At 44.3% G+C, this 15,191-nt stretch overlaps 1 protein-coding gene and 1 non-coding gene across 2 annotated transcripts in view; one reads left to right on the top strand and one right to left on the bottom strand.

Annotated features, from left to right (window-relative positions):
• Positions 1–15,191, bottom strand: part of AGBL1 (AGBL carboxypeptidase 1) — a 631,789-nt gene that overhangs the window by 449,108 nt on the left and 167,490 nt on the right. The window lies entirely within an intron of this gene.
• Positions 810–948, top strand: LOC114812350. Its single transcript, XR_003760006.1, has one exon. It is a non-coding gene; the product is annotated as a small nucleolar RNA SNORA7 (small nucleolar RNA).

The raw sequence follows: 15,191 nt of genomic DNA, 5'->3' as shown, positions 1-15,191 counted from the left end.
ACGTTCCCTGCCCATAACAAGCTTATGGTCTAGAGGGAGTTTATAGTCTAGAGGAGGATATAGAAGGATGGTACAGCCTCAGACTATTTATTATCGATTCAGTCCTCTGGTTGAAGAAGAATTTCATCCTAAAGGGTGACTGATGCAGCCTAGAAGGTAGGACTCTTTAGTCACCTCTTCCCTCTCGGGTTGGAGCCAGTTGAACTGCTAAAGGAACTTCACTGACATGAGCAAAGTTCCTTGATCTCTGTCTCTTAAAATAAGTTTGTGAATCTCGCAACATGGCAGATCAGAGATAAACCAACACTTCTGGAGGGCTATGATCTCATTTTATTCCTGTTTCATTATCGGCTACGTCACCCTCATCTTAGAAACGTACTCAAAGAGAAAAGCTTGAGCCCTTCATAATTAACACACGTCCAAGGAAGCCACGTACTGAGCAGTCCCAGTTATAATAGCTCGAAGTCAATAATTCATAAACTCTAATGCATTATTAATCAATTATCCAGGCCTGAATAACATTTAATGAGATTATGCTGATTGGAGAGCTAAGAGTTTTGAATCATATTGATTTAATCAATGTGATTAATTAAACTGTGTACATTTTCCACCAGATCATTATTTTTCAATTCCTTCAAGAGTGGCCCTTTGCTATTATATTATGCTTCTTCTTGTGAGTTAGGGACTCTTTCTTGATTGAAAATTCACAGATAAAGGAGCTTCTTTTCTGTTACAACTTAACCAAACCAAGGCACCATCCAGATAGATTCAATTAAATCATTAAAAAAAAAAACCCTAGTTACGGGTAGCCCCTCTCAGGGTTGCATCTGGAGAGTTTGCAGTACTCTACTAGTCTCAGTTATGGGAGGGAGAGTCAAGCAGGAGACCTACCCATTCCATTCTTAGCTTGGTCAGTGGCTAGAGAGTGGAAGGCAATCTGCTACAAGTCAAAACTCACCCACGCTGGGCGGCAGAAGCATGGGATAGAGTCGAGGGTGGAGACTCAGGTTTACTGTGTGGAATGAAGCAGTGGTAAACCTCTTTTGTATTTTTACCTAGAAAACTCTATGGATACACTACCAGAACGATTGCAGATGGAGAGTGGGACATTCTGGGAGAGATGTGTCCATGGTGTCTCTATGGGTTGGAAACAACTCGACGGCATAAGATATAACAACATGGTTATATATTGCTTCAAACGAAATAACTATCATGACCAACTTGCATCTACTCCAGCATTTAGAACAGTACTTGACACATATTGAACGCTTAACAATACCTTTTTTTAAAAAAGAAGGTTTGCAAGTAACTCATAGTACAAAGTTGGCATGAGTTTCATCATGTTCCTAATCTCTTTCTGATCAAGGAAGATGGTCACTATTATTTATCATAATAATAATGGTGGCATTGCTAATTGTTTACTATGTGCCAGGCACTGAACTAATGAAAGAGGATGCAGTCCCTTTCCCACACGGGGCTTTACAGTCTAAGTGGAAGGAAGATTAAGTATTGAATCCCGATTTTGCAGATGAGAAAACTGAGGCACTGAGAAACTGAAAAGTTAAGTGACTCATTCAAGGTCACACATCAGGAAAATGGCAGAACATCTACCAATTCTATTGTACTGTATTTTCCCAAGTTCTTAGTACAGTGTTCTGCACACAATAAATGCTCAATAAATACCACTGGTTGACAGATAAATCTATTTGGGATTATAAACTCTCTCTGGGCAGGGAAAGTTTCTGCCAAATCTGTTATATTGTACTCTTCCAGTGCTTAATACAGTGCTCTGCACATAATAAATGCTCCATAAATCCATTTGATTGATTGATTAATGATCTAGATCCTCTGACCCCCTCCCAGGCAATGCTGTTTCTTACTATCATTGGAGGCTTGCAGTGGTAACCAAAAAACAAATAATTTTGCACTAAATAGAATTTCCCTTATATTAGGGAGAACATAACAGAGCAAGAAAGAAATATAGAAGAGTAATCAAGATGATAGAGTGGAGACCCTCTGGAGATAATCTGGGGACGGCCAAAAAAAGAATAGGACTGTTTGGCCTAGATTAAAGACTGCAAAATTACAAACATGAAGTTGTTGGGTCCCTAAATCCCAAAATATTCTAGGAAGAGGCAGACAGCCATTGAACTGTCAAAGGGGCAAGTTCAAGACAAATGAAACCCTTGGCATTTTGGGTAAGGCACATGTGAAATTTGCTACATCAGGAAGTTGGGTAGTGATAATAATTAATAATTATGGTTTTTGTTAAGCACTTAATATGTTCAAGGTACTTACTAAGTGTTGGGGTGGAAACAGGCAAATTGGGTTGGACACAGTCCCTTGTCCCATGCAGGGCTCACAGTCTCAATCCCTATTTTACAGAGGAGGTAAATGAGGTACAGAGAAATTAAGTGACTTGCCCAAAGTCACACAGCAGACAAGCAGTGGAGCCTGAATTAGAACCCATGACCTTCTGACTTCCAGTCCTGTGCTCTCTCCACTAAGGCAGTTAGAGAAGAATTTAGCTAATTTCAGAGGAGAGGTCCATAATAGGATACAAAAAGGAGAATTAGGGGTATTAGAAGGCTGGAGAAAGGTTTAAATAGATTCATGGATGATTTGTCTTTCTCCCCAGTTAGATTCAAGTTCCTCAAGGGCAAGACCACATCTATATGCTCATCAAACCCTTAGAATTGTGCCCTTCTCATAGTATTCATTAGCCTTGATTACCAAGGTGAAACTAAGCAACGTGGCTCAGTGGAAAGAGCACGGGCTTTGGAGTCAGAGGTCATGAGTTCAAATCCCAGCTCTGCCACTTGTCAGCTGTGTGACTGTGGGCAAGTCACTTAACTTCTCTGTGCCTCAGTTACCTCATCTGTAAAATGGGGATTAAGACTGTGAGCCCCACGTGGGACATCCTGATTCCCCTGTGTCTACCCCAGCGCTTAGAACAGTGCTCGGCACATAGGAAGCGCTTAACAAATACCAACATTATTATTATTATTACTGTTTAGCCCTCAGCTACAACAAGTGCTTAGTACAGTGATGTGCACACAGTAAGCATTCAATAAATGCGATCGAATAAATACAACTGAATGAACATATTCCTCTTATAAGCAGTTCTCAGATGAAGACAATTCACATTATGCTGAATTTTCTTTACACTTTGTTTCCACTTTACAACTCATCCGTTTTCAATTTACACCACTTGCCTGGACTTGGAAGTCAGAGGATGTGGGTTTTAATCCCAGCTCTGCCACTTGTCTGCTTGGTGGCCCTGTGCAAATTAGTTCACTTCTCTGTGCTTCAGTTACCTCACTATAAAGTGGGAAAATGGGGATTGAGATTGTGAGCCCCACCTGGGACAGGGATTGTGTCCAACCGGGACAATCCCAATTTGCTTTTTATCCCCCTCAGCACTTCGAACACTACTTGGCACATAGTAAGCACTTACATTATTAATTATTATTATTTCTATTACTATTACTACAAATGCTACTGTTCAAGAATTTCCATTTTCCTAATCAGATGACTGCTGTGGCTTCCCAGTACATTCAGGTCCACCAGAACTCTTGTTTTCAATGTCAATCATATTTATTGAGCACTTATTGTGTGCAGAGCACTGTACTAAGTGCTTGGGAGAGTCCAATATAAGAATACATCTTGGATGAAATGTGCCAGTAAAATTAGGGACTGCTCTTTCAAACATATACATTAATTTAGAAGCAGAAAAAGCCAGGGTCAGATCACGGGTAGAACACACACATGCAGATTTGAACTCAGTATGTAAGGTTCCCCTTAATAAAGGTCCTGCAAGATTCAACTCTAGTGTAATAAGAGAAAAGTATGTGACTCGGTAAAAGAGGCACAATATCAACCCAGGCAAGGCTGGCCCAGTGGGTTTCTGGGAAAATCCTGGGGACCGAGTACTCGTCTAAGCCTTTCTGGGCCACATCTGGGTCTAGGAAGAAGTAATGATCAGATGTGTTCTTGGCTGTCCAGCCTAATAAGAACACAGAACAGTGCTCTCCACAAAGCAAGCCCTCAGTGAAAACCACTAATTGATGTGGGAGAGGAATGAGAAGGGAGAGGGGACATGGTGAGTTAGGTGGAAGGACAGCAGAGATCCCTTAGGGCAGGGTCATGTGTCTTAACTCTAGGAGAAGCATCGTGGCTTAGTGGGACAAGCCTGGGCCTGGGACCAGGGTTCTAATTCAGCTCTGCCATTTGTTTGCTGTGTAACCTTGGGCAAATCACTTAACTTCTCTGTGACTTGATTCCTTCATCAGAAAAATGGGGATTCATTACCTGCGCTCCCTTCTACTTAGACTGTAAGCCCCACAGGGGACCTGATCATCTTGTATCTACCCCAATACTTAGTACCGTGCTTGACACATGGTAAATGCTTAACAAATACCGTGATTTTTGTAAAAAAACTTATCTTCCAAGTGCTTAGTACCATGCTCTTTTCTGAGTAAGACCTAAATAAATACCACTGATTGACAAGAACAGGGAACAAGGAACAATACAGACAGGGAGGAAGCTTAGAGAGAGGGAATATATATGTATTATGAGAGGGAAGATATATATATATATATATATCTCAGGAGCAGCACAAATCCCATGTATAATCTTTGCTCTGGCACAAGGTAAGTACTAGATACAGCAGCCTAGAGTGGAGTCTGAGGTCAGCATAGGGGCCGATGTGGCTTAGTCATTCAGGAGAGTGACTGATGTGAAGTCACTTGGTGGAGTCACAGGTGGGTTGTTGTTATTTACCATAGTGACCTGAGAGAGGTTGTCATTTGGCCAAGTGACTGACAACAGCTGCCATCCAGGGAGCAATTTCAGGACCGATCCAACTCTGAACCCAGGCTGCCCATGACAGGTCCAGGAGACCTCTTGGAAGCTGAAAGGCCCCCCATTGAACCCTGAGCTACAGAAAGGCAGTCACTCCATAATTTGGATCTGCAGCAGACTGCCGCACTGTTCCCTCTTCCCAAACTCTCCAAAAGGTTTTTCTCAATCAGAAATCAAGGAGTAGCAACATGGCCTAGTGGATGGAATGCAGTCCTCAGAGTCAGAAGGACCTGGGCTTCTAATTCCAGTTCCTCCACTTGACTGCTGTGTTACTTTGGGCAAGTCACTTAATTTCCCTGTGCCTCATGTAATCTGAGCACTGTAGAGAGTGACTGGGAGAGTACAATATAAGATTGCCAAAGGCAGTTAATGATTAGATATATTTATGTAGGACGTTGAACAAACTACTTCTCCCTCAGTAATCCAACTTGATGATTCTGCCCGACAGAGACAGGTGTGCGGAAGGCCCCAGGGCTGGGAATAGCTGGCTCCTCTCCCTTCTATTCATATTTGGACATATTGTATCAAAATGAACATAACTACAGTGGTTACGATTTGTCTTCACTCCTTTTAATACAGGGACTACTGTGTATTAGTCTTAATGTGAAGCCTAGCACCAAATTCAGAGATAGTGCCTCTTGGGGATGCAATGGAGTTCTGGAGTCAGCTGATATATCGGAGGTATTTATTAAGCACTTACTGTGCACTTTGCTAAGAGCATGGGAAAGTATAAGAGAGTTGGTAGATATGAGCCGTGGCATGACATAGCGGATAGAGCATGATCCTGGAAGTCAGAGGTCATGGCTCTGCCATTTGTCTGCTGTGTGACCTTAAGCGAGTCACTTCACTTCTTTGTGCCTCAGCTACCTCATCTGTAAAATGGGGAATAAGACTGTGAGTCTCACATGGGACAAAGACTGTGTCCAACTCGATTTGCTCATATCCACCCCGGTGCTTAGTACTGTGCCTGGCACATAGTAAGCGCTTAACAAATACCATAATTATTATTATTATTATTATCAATCAATCCAGCAATCAATCATATTGATTGAGCACTTACTGTGTGCAGAAGAGTGTACTAAGTGCTTGAGAGAGCACAATATGAGAGTTGGTAGACTCTGGGAAGCAAGTTGGCCTGGAAATAGCAAGGCCCAGTGGATTGAGCACGGGCTTGGGAGTCAGAAGGACTGGGTTTGGTTTCCTGCTCCACCACTTGTCTGCTATGTGTCCTCGGGCAAGTAACTTCACTTCTCTGTGCCTCAGTTATTTCATCTGTAAAATGAGGATAGAGACTATGAACCCTATGTGGGATAGGGATGGTATCCATCCCAGAGCTTAGTACAGTGCCTTGCACATAGTATGCACCTAACAAATACCTCAGTTATTATTATTATTACTATTAGACATGCTCTCTGCCCACCGTGAACTTATGGTCTAGTGGAGGAGAGAGACATTAATGTAAATAAAAAATTATGGATGTGTATAAAAGTGTTGTGGAACTGAGGGATAGGTGAATAAAAGATGCAAATCCAAGTGAAAGGGTGACAAAGAAGGGAGTGGGAGAAGAGGAAATGAGGGCCTAGTCGGGGAAGACCTCTTGGAGGAGCCAAGCCTTCAATAAGGCTTTGAAGGTGGGGACACGATCACTGCCCTCAAGAAACATACAGTCTAGAGGAGCCAACTGGCTAATTAAATACCCTGACCCTTCCTTAAGTCACTTCAGCAGTCCTGATCCAACCCACCACACCTGGAGGACATTTCTGTTCGATCGAATCCCGAGCTGAGAGAGAACAGGGGTTGACGGAGAAACCAGATAGGCCAGCCCTGCTACTGGAGACACAAGCCCACAAAAGGCAGCTTGCAGTCAGACCCTCCCTGGGTTGTACACCACCATCAGTCATATCCCACCCCACCGGCCTCGGACCTGCGGGTCTTTAATGAGGTCATTTGTTATAGTGAACAGCCACCAAGGGAGAGTTCTCACCAGCTTGAGAGGAGCTCTTCATCATTTTCTGGGTGGGATCGGAGGTACATTTAATGAAAGCAATTTGGGGGGCTAATGGGGCCAGCGACTTAGACGTTTACCCCCATCTTCCCTCGGGCCTCCTGTGTCCATACGTGCACTTGTGCACCCCTAGGAATCCCTCTGCCACGGTCAGATTTGTGGATGTCTGATGGCCAAAGTGGTCTCACTTCTTCAACTTCATTTGGGAGGAGGAGTGGAGAGAGGGAAGGAAAGAATGAATTCTTTCCCCTGTTCTCCCTTTGAAGTGGGAGATCAGCTGGTTTTGGGGTCTTCAACCCGACACTGTGGGGCATGAGGACTAAGTCGTTGAGAGCAATCCTTGGGCCTCTCTCAATCAGCTAGTGGTATTTATTGAGTGCTTACTATGTGCAGAACACTGTATTAAGTGCTTGGGAGAGTACAATATAATAATAAAAGGACATATTCGCTGCCCAATCCACCAGGTGGTGGAGCCAATCCTCTGGAAACTTGTCAGATGCCTGTATTGTGACACCCAGGGTCTTATTCCCAACCTGTCCCGAACCCCACAGACCCTGAGCACTTAAGCAGCTGCAGAGCATTCCCCAGGCCTCGCACCGACCAAGTCAAGCAAATCCACTGTAGCTGCCACTTTCCTACCTTGACCTCCAAGATCCACAGCAATCTCCTCTACCGGACCACCCAGCTGCCTCCCAGGGATCCCACGCTGACTCTCCTCCATATCACTGAGGAACCTCCATCCCGACCTGCCTCATACCACCCCGGGCAGGATGGAGAGAAGCAATCACAGCCTGGTGCCACCTCCAAAAAACCTCTGGAAGATTTGGTGGCAGCTGATGCCGGAGAGCTCACCGTGGCCATAGTCATGACTGTGGACTCTGAGCCACAAGAAGCACAAAATTCTGCTCATCTAGCTAATTGTGGTCTTTGCTAAGTGTTTACTATGTTCCAGTCACTGTGCTAAGCATTGAAAAGATGCACGGCTCTGATGGGACACAAACCCACAAACTTTGAATGCCTTTGGCAACGCTAGAAGTCCAATGTGCACTCCTGAGTTTTGTTTCTGTCTTTATGGTATTTCAGTTTTTTGTTTCATGTCTCCTTATGTATCTGTCACCAGTCCACTTCTTCCCTTTTTGTTTTTAGATTGTGAAGATCCTGAGGGCCAGGGACACTTGTGAATTCTTTCACAGCATTCCGTACACACTATTGTTATTGTCCTATACTGTCGAGTCATATCCGATCCATAGCGACGCCATGGACACATCTCTCCCAGAATGCCCCACTTCCATCTGCATTCATTCTGGTAGTGGATCCAGAGAGTTTTCTTGGTAAAATGACAGAAGTGGCTTACCATTGCCCCCTTTCTCGCAGTAAATGAGTCTCTGCCCTTGAGTCTCTCCCGTGCCGCTGCTGGGCAGCACAGGTGAGTTTTGACTTGTAGCAGATTGCCTTCCACTCATTAGCCACTGCCAAAGCTAGGAATGGAATCGGTATGCCTCTGATTGACTCTCCCTCTCATAAAATTAATGCAAGCACTTATCTTAAAACCTCCTTGATTACTGTATTAGCCTCCTTGCTGACCTCCCTGTCTCCTGTCTCTTTCCCCTTCAGTCCATATTCCATTCTGCTGCCCGAATCATTTTCCTTCAAAAACATTCAGACCATGTTTCCCAACTCCTCAAGAAACTCTAGTGGTTGCCCATCTACCTCCACATCAAGCAGAAACTCCTCACCATTGGCTTTAAAGCACTTAACTACCTTGCCATCTCCTACCTCACCACACTGCTCTCTTACAACAACCCAGCCCACACAATTCGTTCCTCCGGTGCTAACCTTCTCACTGTACCTTGATCTTTTCTATCCCACTGCTGACCCCTCGCCCACAACCTATCTCTGGCCTGGAAAGCCCTCCCACCTTATATCATATGGATAATTGCTCTCCCCAACTTCAAAGCCTTATTGAAGGCATATCTCCTCCAGGAAGCCTTCCCTAACTGAGCCCTCCTCTCTTCTCCCACTCCCTTCTGTGCCATTCATACTTGCTCCTTCATCCTCTCTCCCTTCCCCATGACACATATGTATATATCTGCAATTTATTTATATATTTATGTATTTATATTAATGTCTGTCTCCCCTCTAGACTATGAGCTCGTTGTGGGTAGGGAATATGTCTGATGTAATACTGTACTCTCTCAAGCGGTTTGTAGTATAAGTACAGTACAAGTACAGTGCTCTGCACACAGTAAACGCTCAATAAATACAATAAATAAATAAACTTGTGGGTCACCCAGAAGATAAGTGGGAGAGCCGGAATTAGAATCCAGGTCCTTCTGACTCCCAGGCCTGTGCTCTATCCACTAGGCTACACTGTCTCTACATTCATGTCCCACCCTTGAACCCACTCCCCTCTACAACCTACCCATCAAGCAGGGCCTTCTGGGATTCCCGCCCAGTATTCAGGGGCCCAGAGCCCCTTGCAGGCAGCCACCCTCAGCAACCATCATTACCTTTTCCCAACAACCCTTGCCCTGCTGCTGAGGCTACCAGGAAATGGCACCATGGGGCCGGAAGAAACTCCAGTCAGCCACAGAGGGACCAAACGTTCTTTTCACAGCTGGAGTAGCCCCAAGCAAGCTCCCAGCAGATTAGACAGTCTGGGAAGGATTAAAGAGATTCTCTCTTTGATGTATCTGTTTTCCGTTCTGAGCAAGGACCACTGAGTTTTGCCTGCAGGTGAATATATCATTCTGGTGCCTAAAGTGAACATCCCATCCCTGCCAATGTGGAGCAGTGAGGTTGTGCAGATGTGCCTGAGGTCAGGAGACAGGAGCAAGGGGTCAGGGAGGCCTAGCCAGTCCCTTGATGGGATCTTGTTGGAGAGAGCTTCAAGTGCCGCCCGGTGAAGATCTTCCTGCTTTTGGCCTCCCGCACAACAGGACATACCAAAATTCTGAAGAGAAAACTCCATTCTTAGTATATTCTCAGGATGATGTTTCAGACACAGGAAGTCTGGCGACTTCAAATGAGCCACCGGATATTTGGGGGAAGCATCCCCTTCCGAACTCCCAAGATCATGGCTATCTTTTGGATAAAGCCAGCTGCTCTGGAAACATGACGGGAACACTTAATACCTGTGACTCTAGTACCTCTGGATCTGTGCCTGCATCACTCTCCTGTTCCCCTAGCCTCCATCCCCTCTTCAGTTTCTGTCCTTTAAGCCAGAGTCTATTCATACTCTCCTACCACAGCTGGTTCCAAAGGGGGATCACTATTGGATAATATGTTCCTTGCTCTAGAAGCCAGACACTCATTTATTAGCTGCCCAGGGGCCTGGTAAAAGATATCCCCCATCCAGTCCAGTCCGGTGTTCTGCCTCTGGCGATGATGCTGGGAGGCCGGGAGGAAGAGAACAAAGGTTGTCCAGTTACAGAAATTTCTGGTCACTGGCTTAGGAAACTTGTGTTTGCTCTTCTTTCACAATTGTCTTCAACCTGTCCTTCTTACCTGGCCAGGCATCTCGGGGAGAGACGAGGGCCAGAGAAGTTGAAAACTGGCAGCAGAGCAGCCAAAAGGGAAATTCTCTGACAGTGTATATTTCCGCTCCTTTCTAATTTAGAACCACTTACAAGTGACAACTCCAAACCCAAGGCAGGTGCAGCATGGTGGCTCATTACACCCATGAGACCCTGCATAAATCTTTTTTTTCTGAGAACAGCTATTGTATTCCAAGGAAAAGCTTTTAGCATAATGGCAGCCTGAAGATAACTCTCCTTTGTAAGATCAAGTTGAAGAAAATGGGTAGGAAGTTTCTTTCTAGCTAAAGGAAGCCCAACACCCTCCTGCAAAGGGGTACAAAAACTTTCAGATATAGGTACCTTGAGAGAAGACACCACTCTTTGGTGATGCAAGAAAGGTATCATTTTCAGAGTCTTGTTCAAGTAAGATAAGCAGTAACTCCAGGCTCTGAGAGAGCAGAGTGACTTGTTCTCTCCTGTCCCACCGTCAATCCCTGGCCCATGTCCTACCGCTGGCCTGGAATAACTTCCCTCCTCAAATCCACCAAACTAGCACACTTCCCCCCTTCCAAACCCTACTGAAAGCTCACCTCCTCCAGGAGGCCTTCCCGAACTAAGCCCCCCTTTTCCTCTGCTCCCCCTCTCCATTGTCCCAACTCCTTCCCTCTGCTCTATTCCGCTCCCCACCCCACAGCATTTGGGTATATATGTGCATATTTATTATTTTATTTATGCATGATGTGTATATATCTCTAATTCTATTTATTTATATTAATGCTATTTATGCCTCTTTACTTATTTTGATGTCTGTTTCTCCCCTTCTAGACTGTGAACCTGTGGTTGGGCAGGGATTGTCTCTATTTGTTGCTGAATTGTACTTTCTAAGAGCTTAGTACAGTGGTCTGCACACTAAGTGCTCAATAAATACGATTGAATGAATGAATGAATGAATGAATGAATGAATGAATGAACCTCATTTCCCCTCACTCCTCTTTACCCTGACAGCTCATTGTTCAATCTCAGATTCTGATGCAGTCAATTAGAAATAGTAGTAAAGTACATGGAATGCTCATATGGATCAATCAATCAGTGGTATTTATTGAGTGCTTCTGTGAGCAGAGCACTATAATAAATACTTGGGAAAGCACAGTAAGAATGCACAAAACTTCCCCATCAAATCTGTAGACCATAACCTCCTTGTGGGAAAGGAATGTGTTTACCAACTCTGCTATATTGTACCCTCCCAAGCATTTAGTACTATGCTCTGCACACAATAAGTGTTCTGTAAATTTGGTAGATTGACTGATTGATAAGTCTTCACTGTCGGGCATTCCGTTCATTCATTCATTCATTCAGTCATATTTATTGAGCATTTACTTTGTTCAGAGCATTGGACTAAGAGCTTGAAAAGAACAATTCAGCAATGAAGAGAGACAATCCCTGTCCACACCAGTCTTACATTCTAGAAGAGGGGAGACAGACATCAAAGCAAGTAAAGAGGCATCAATATAAATAAATAAAATTATAGATATATACATAAATACACAAGTGCTGTGGGGCGGGGAGAGGCGGGTGGAGAAAAGAGAGCGAGTCGGGGAGACGCAGAGGGGAGAGGGAGCTGAGGAAAACGGGGGCTTAGTTTGGGAAGGCCTCTTGGAGGAGTTGAGGATTGCTGAGTCCTCTGCAGAACGGAGTTTGCCCCTTTTTATGCTATTTGTTAAGCTCTTACTGTGTGTCAAACACTGCTCTAAGTGATGGGGTAGGTGCAAGTTAATTAGATTGGAAACAGTCCCTATCCCTTATGGGGCACATAGTCTAAGTAGGAGGGAAGACAGGTATTTAACCCCCATTTTACAGCTGAGGAAACTGAGGCACTGAGCAGTGAAGTGAAGTGACTTCTCCAAGATCTCACAGCAAGCAGAGCCATTAGAACCTAGGTCCTCTGACTTCCAAGCCCATGGTCTTTCCACTAGGCCCTGCTGCCTTAATAGCCCCAGGGCTACTTGGGGCTTGTCATACATTTACTAATATTTATTGGGTGTCTACTTTATTCAGAGAACTGTATGACACATAGGAAACTGATAAAAATGGGGGGATATGGTCCCTGCCTTCAGGAAGCTTACGTTCGAGTGGGAGGCACAAGAAGACAAAAAATTGATCTGCTGCTGATCGACTGGAAGGGCTAGTGGCTATGAACTTCGATAGCCTGATTCTTCAAGAGTGTAGCTGAGCTCTCCACAGGGTAGGAGGAGAGCCTCAATCTAGAACCAAACTGTACTATCATCATCATCATCATCAGTATTAAATGAGTGTTTGACTGTGAGCAGAGCAACACAGAAGCACTTGAGAAAAAACAACAGAGATCAAAGAAACCCTACCTTAAAGGAGTCTATGCTCTACTGGAAGAGAAATAATTGTATACATAGAGAGACAAAGGTACAAACAAATATTCCAGAGGGTTGGGAGGTGGCTGATGGGAAGGCATGACCAGGAAGGTGGGGATTAGTCAGGGAAAGCCTAATGGAGGAGGTGATATTTTATGGGAGTCTTGAAAATGGGGAAGAGCTTAGGGGAAGGAAGTTTCACAGAAGGGGAAAGGTGTGAGCAGTTGGCCAGTTATGGGAGGGTCATGAGCAAGGTGCATGGTGGGAAAAAAGGGAAGGATTTGGGGTCACAGTTCAATTGATGTTAGGGTTAGGTATTCGGGTATAGATCGAGGTTAAGATTAAGTTTAGGGTGCAGGTAAGGGTCAGGGAGATGAAGAAAAATCAGCAAATTAAATGGTTTAAATTTAAAACAGTCCCCTTCAACCAGGTTTAAGCCTGAGAGAAGCAGCACGACCTCATAGAAAGAATAGGGGCTTGCGAATCACAGGACCTGGGTTCTTACCCTGAGGCTGCCACGTGTCTGCTGTGTGACTTGGGGCAAGTTATTTGCTTTTGTGAGCTTCAGTGTCCTTGTCTGTAAAATGGGGATTAAATCTCTGTTCTCCCTCCTACTTAGATTGTGAGTCTCATATGTCAGGAAATTTGCTGAACTGATTATTTTGTATTTACCCTAGTGTTTGGCCCATAGTATGCACTTAAGAACCCAAATTATTACTCATTATTATTAGGAAAAGGTGGGAGGGGAATGGGGAAATGAGCATATCCATCATGTCTAAATGCTCTTGAGATGCTTTCCCTTTCTTGTTTTGTCTAATGCCATTGAGTCATTTCCAACCCATAGCGACGCCATGGACACATCTCTCCCATTCTACATCTGCAATCATTCTGGTAGTTTATTTCCATAAAGTTTTCTTGGTAAAAATATGGAAGTGGTTTACCATTGCTTTCTTCAGCACAGTAAACAAGAGTCTCCGTCCCCGACTTTCTCCCATGCTGCTCCTGCCCAGCATTGGTGAGTTTTGACTTGTAGCCGATTGTCTTACAATCGTTAGCCACTGTCCAGGAATGGAATGGATACGCTTCTGCTTGACTCTCCCTCCCAAAGTCAAGACTGGTAGAGTACTGGAAATTCTCTGGGTGCGACTCTGAGAGGGGGCTTCCCTTTCTACACACAGTCAAACTGAATGAACTAAGCAACCCCACAACCATATGGGCTGAGAACTTGCTTTTCTTTGCTCTCCAAAAAACTCTTTCTATTAACATCCTGCACATTAACAAATTTTACTAAGATAAATGTAACCACCCTAAGACTACATTAATCAAAACTCTGACAAGACCAATAAAACATACTGACATATAGTGTCTGTTCTATTCACTCCTCTTCTCTCTCTTGACAAATACCAGTCCCTGTCCCAAATGCCCTGACCACCTCCATAGCCATTATTCCTTAATCCACTTTTGGCTCTGCTGATTAAGAATTCTCCACATTCCCAACTTCTCTATGCCCCTATTTTTACTTTCTAGCAGTCTCTCTCTGCCTACAGATTTATACTTGTTATTAATGAAACTGCCAATTGGGAACTATTGTTCCACTGGGAATTTAGGGGCTCTGTTATAAACCTGTCCATCGGACTCCCTAACAATGCCCCCATAAATACATATATACTGCAGGAGTAAATCCAGGTTTGTGTGTGTGTGGTGTGTGTATGTGTGTTGGGGGGTGCATAGTGTAGACTTTAGGGGTGCTCTACTCCCAAATATCCCCTCAGGATTGCCCCAGGAAAGTTTTCAGTACTCTTACCAGTCTCAGTTAGAATCATAATAATCATACTTATTGAGCATTTACTGTGTGCAAAGCACTGTACTAAGCGCTTGAGAGAGAACACTGTAATATGACACATTACCTGCCCACAGATGAGCTCACAGTCTAGAGGGGGAGAAAGACATTAATAGAAATTAATAAATAGATAAATAAATGAATAAATAAATTACAGATATATACAGGTATATACATATGTGCTCTGGGGAAGAGAAGGAGGATGAATGAAGGAGCAAGCATGAGCGGTGCAGATGGGAGCGGGAGAAGAGGAGAGGAGGGCTCAGTCAGGGAAGGCTTCCTGGAGGAGATGTGCCTTCATTAAGGCTTTGCAGTGGGGGAGAGCAATTATCTGTTTGATATGAGGAAGGAGGGCACTCCAGGCCAGAGGCAATATGTGCGAGAGAGGTGGGCAGAAAGATAAAAGAGATAGAGGTACAGTGAGAAGGTTAACACCAGAGGAATGAAGTGTGTGGGCTGGGTTGTAGTAGGAGAGCAGTGAGGTGAGATAGGAGGGGACAAGGTGATTAAGTACTTAAAAGCTAATAGTGAGGTGTTTTTGCTTGTTGCAGAAGTGGATGGGCAAACACTGGAGGTTCTCG

Source organism: Ornithorhynchus anatinus, chromosome 5, assembly GCF_004115215.2.
Source record: "Ornithorhynchus anatinus isolate Pmale09 chromosome 5, mOrnAna1.pri.v4, whole genome shotgun sequence".
NCBI classification, from domain to species: Eukaryota; Metazoa; Chordata; class Mammalia; order Monotremata; family Ornithorhynchidae; genus Ornithorhynchus; species Ornithorhynchus anatinus.
Note: the sequence above shows the minus strand (reverse complement) of the source record. Positions and strands in the feature narration are given on the sequence as shown.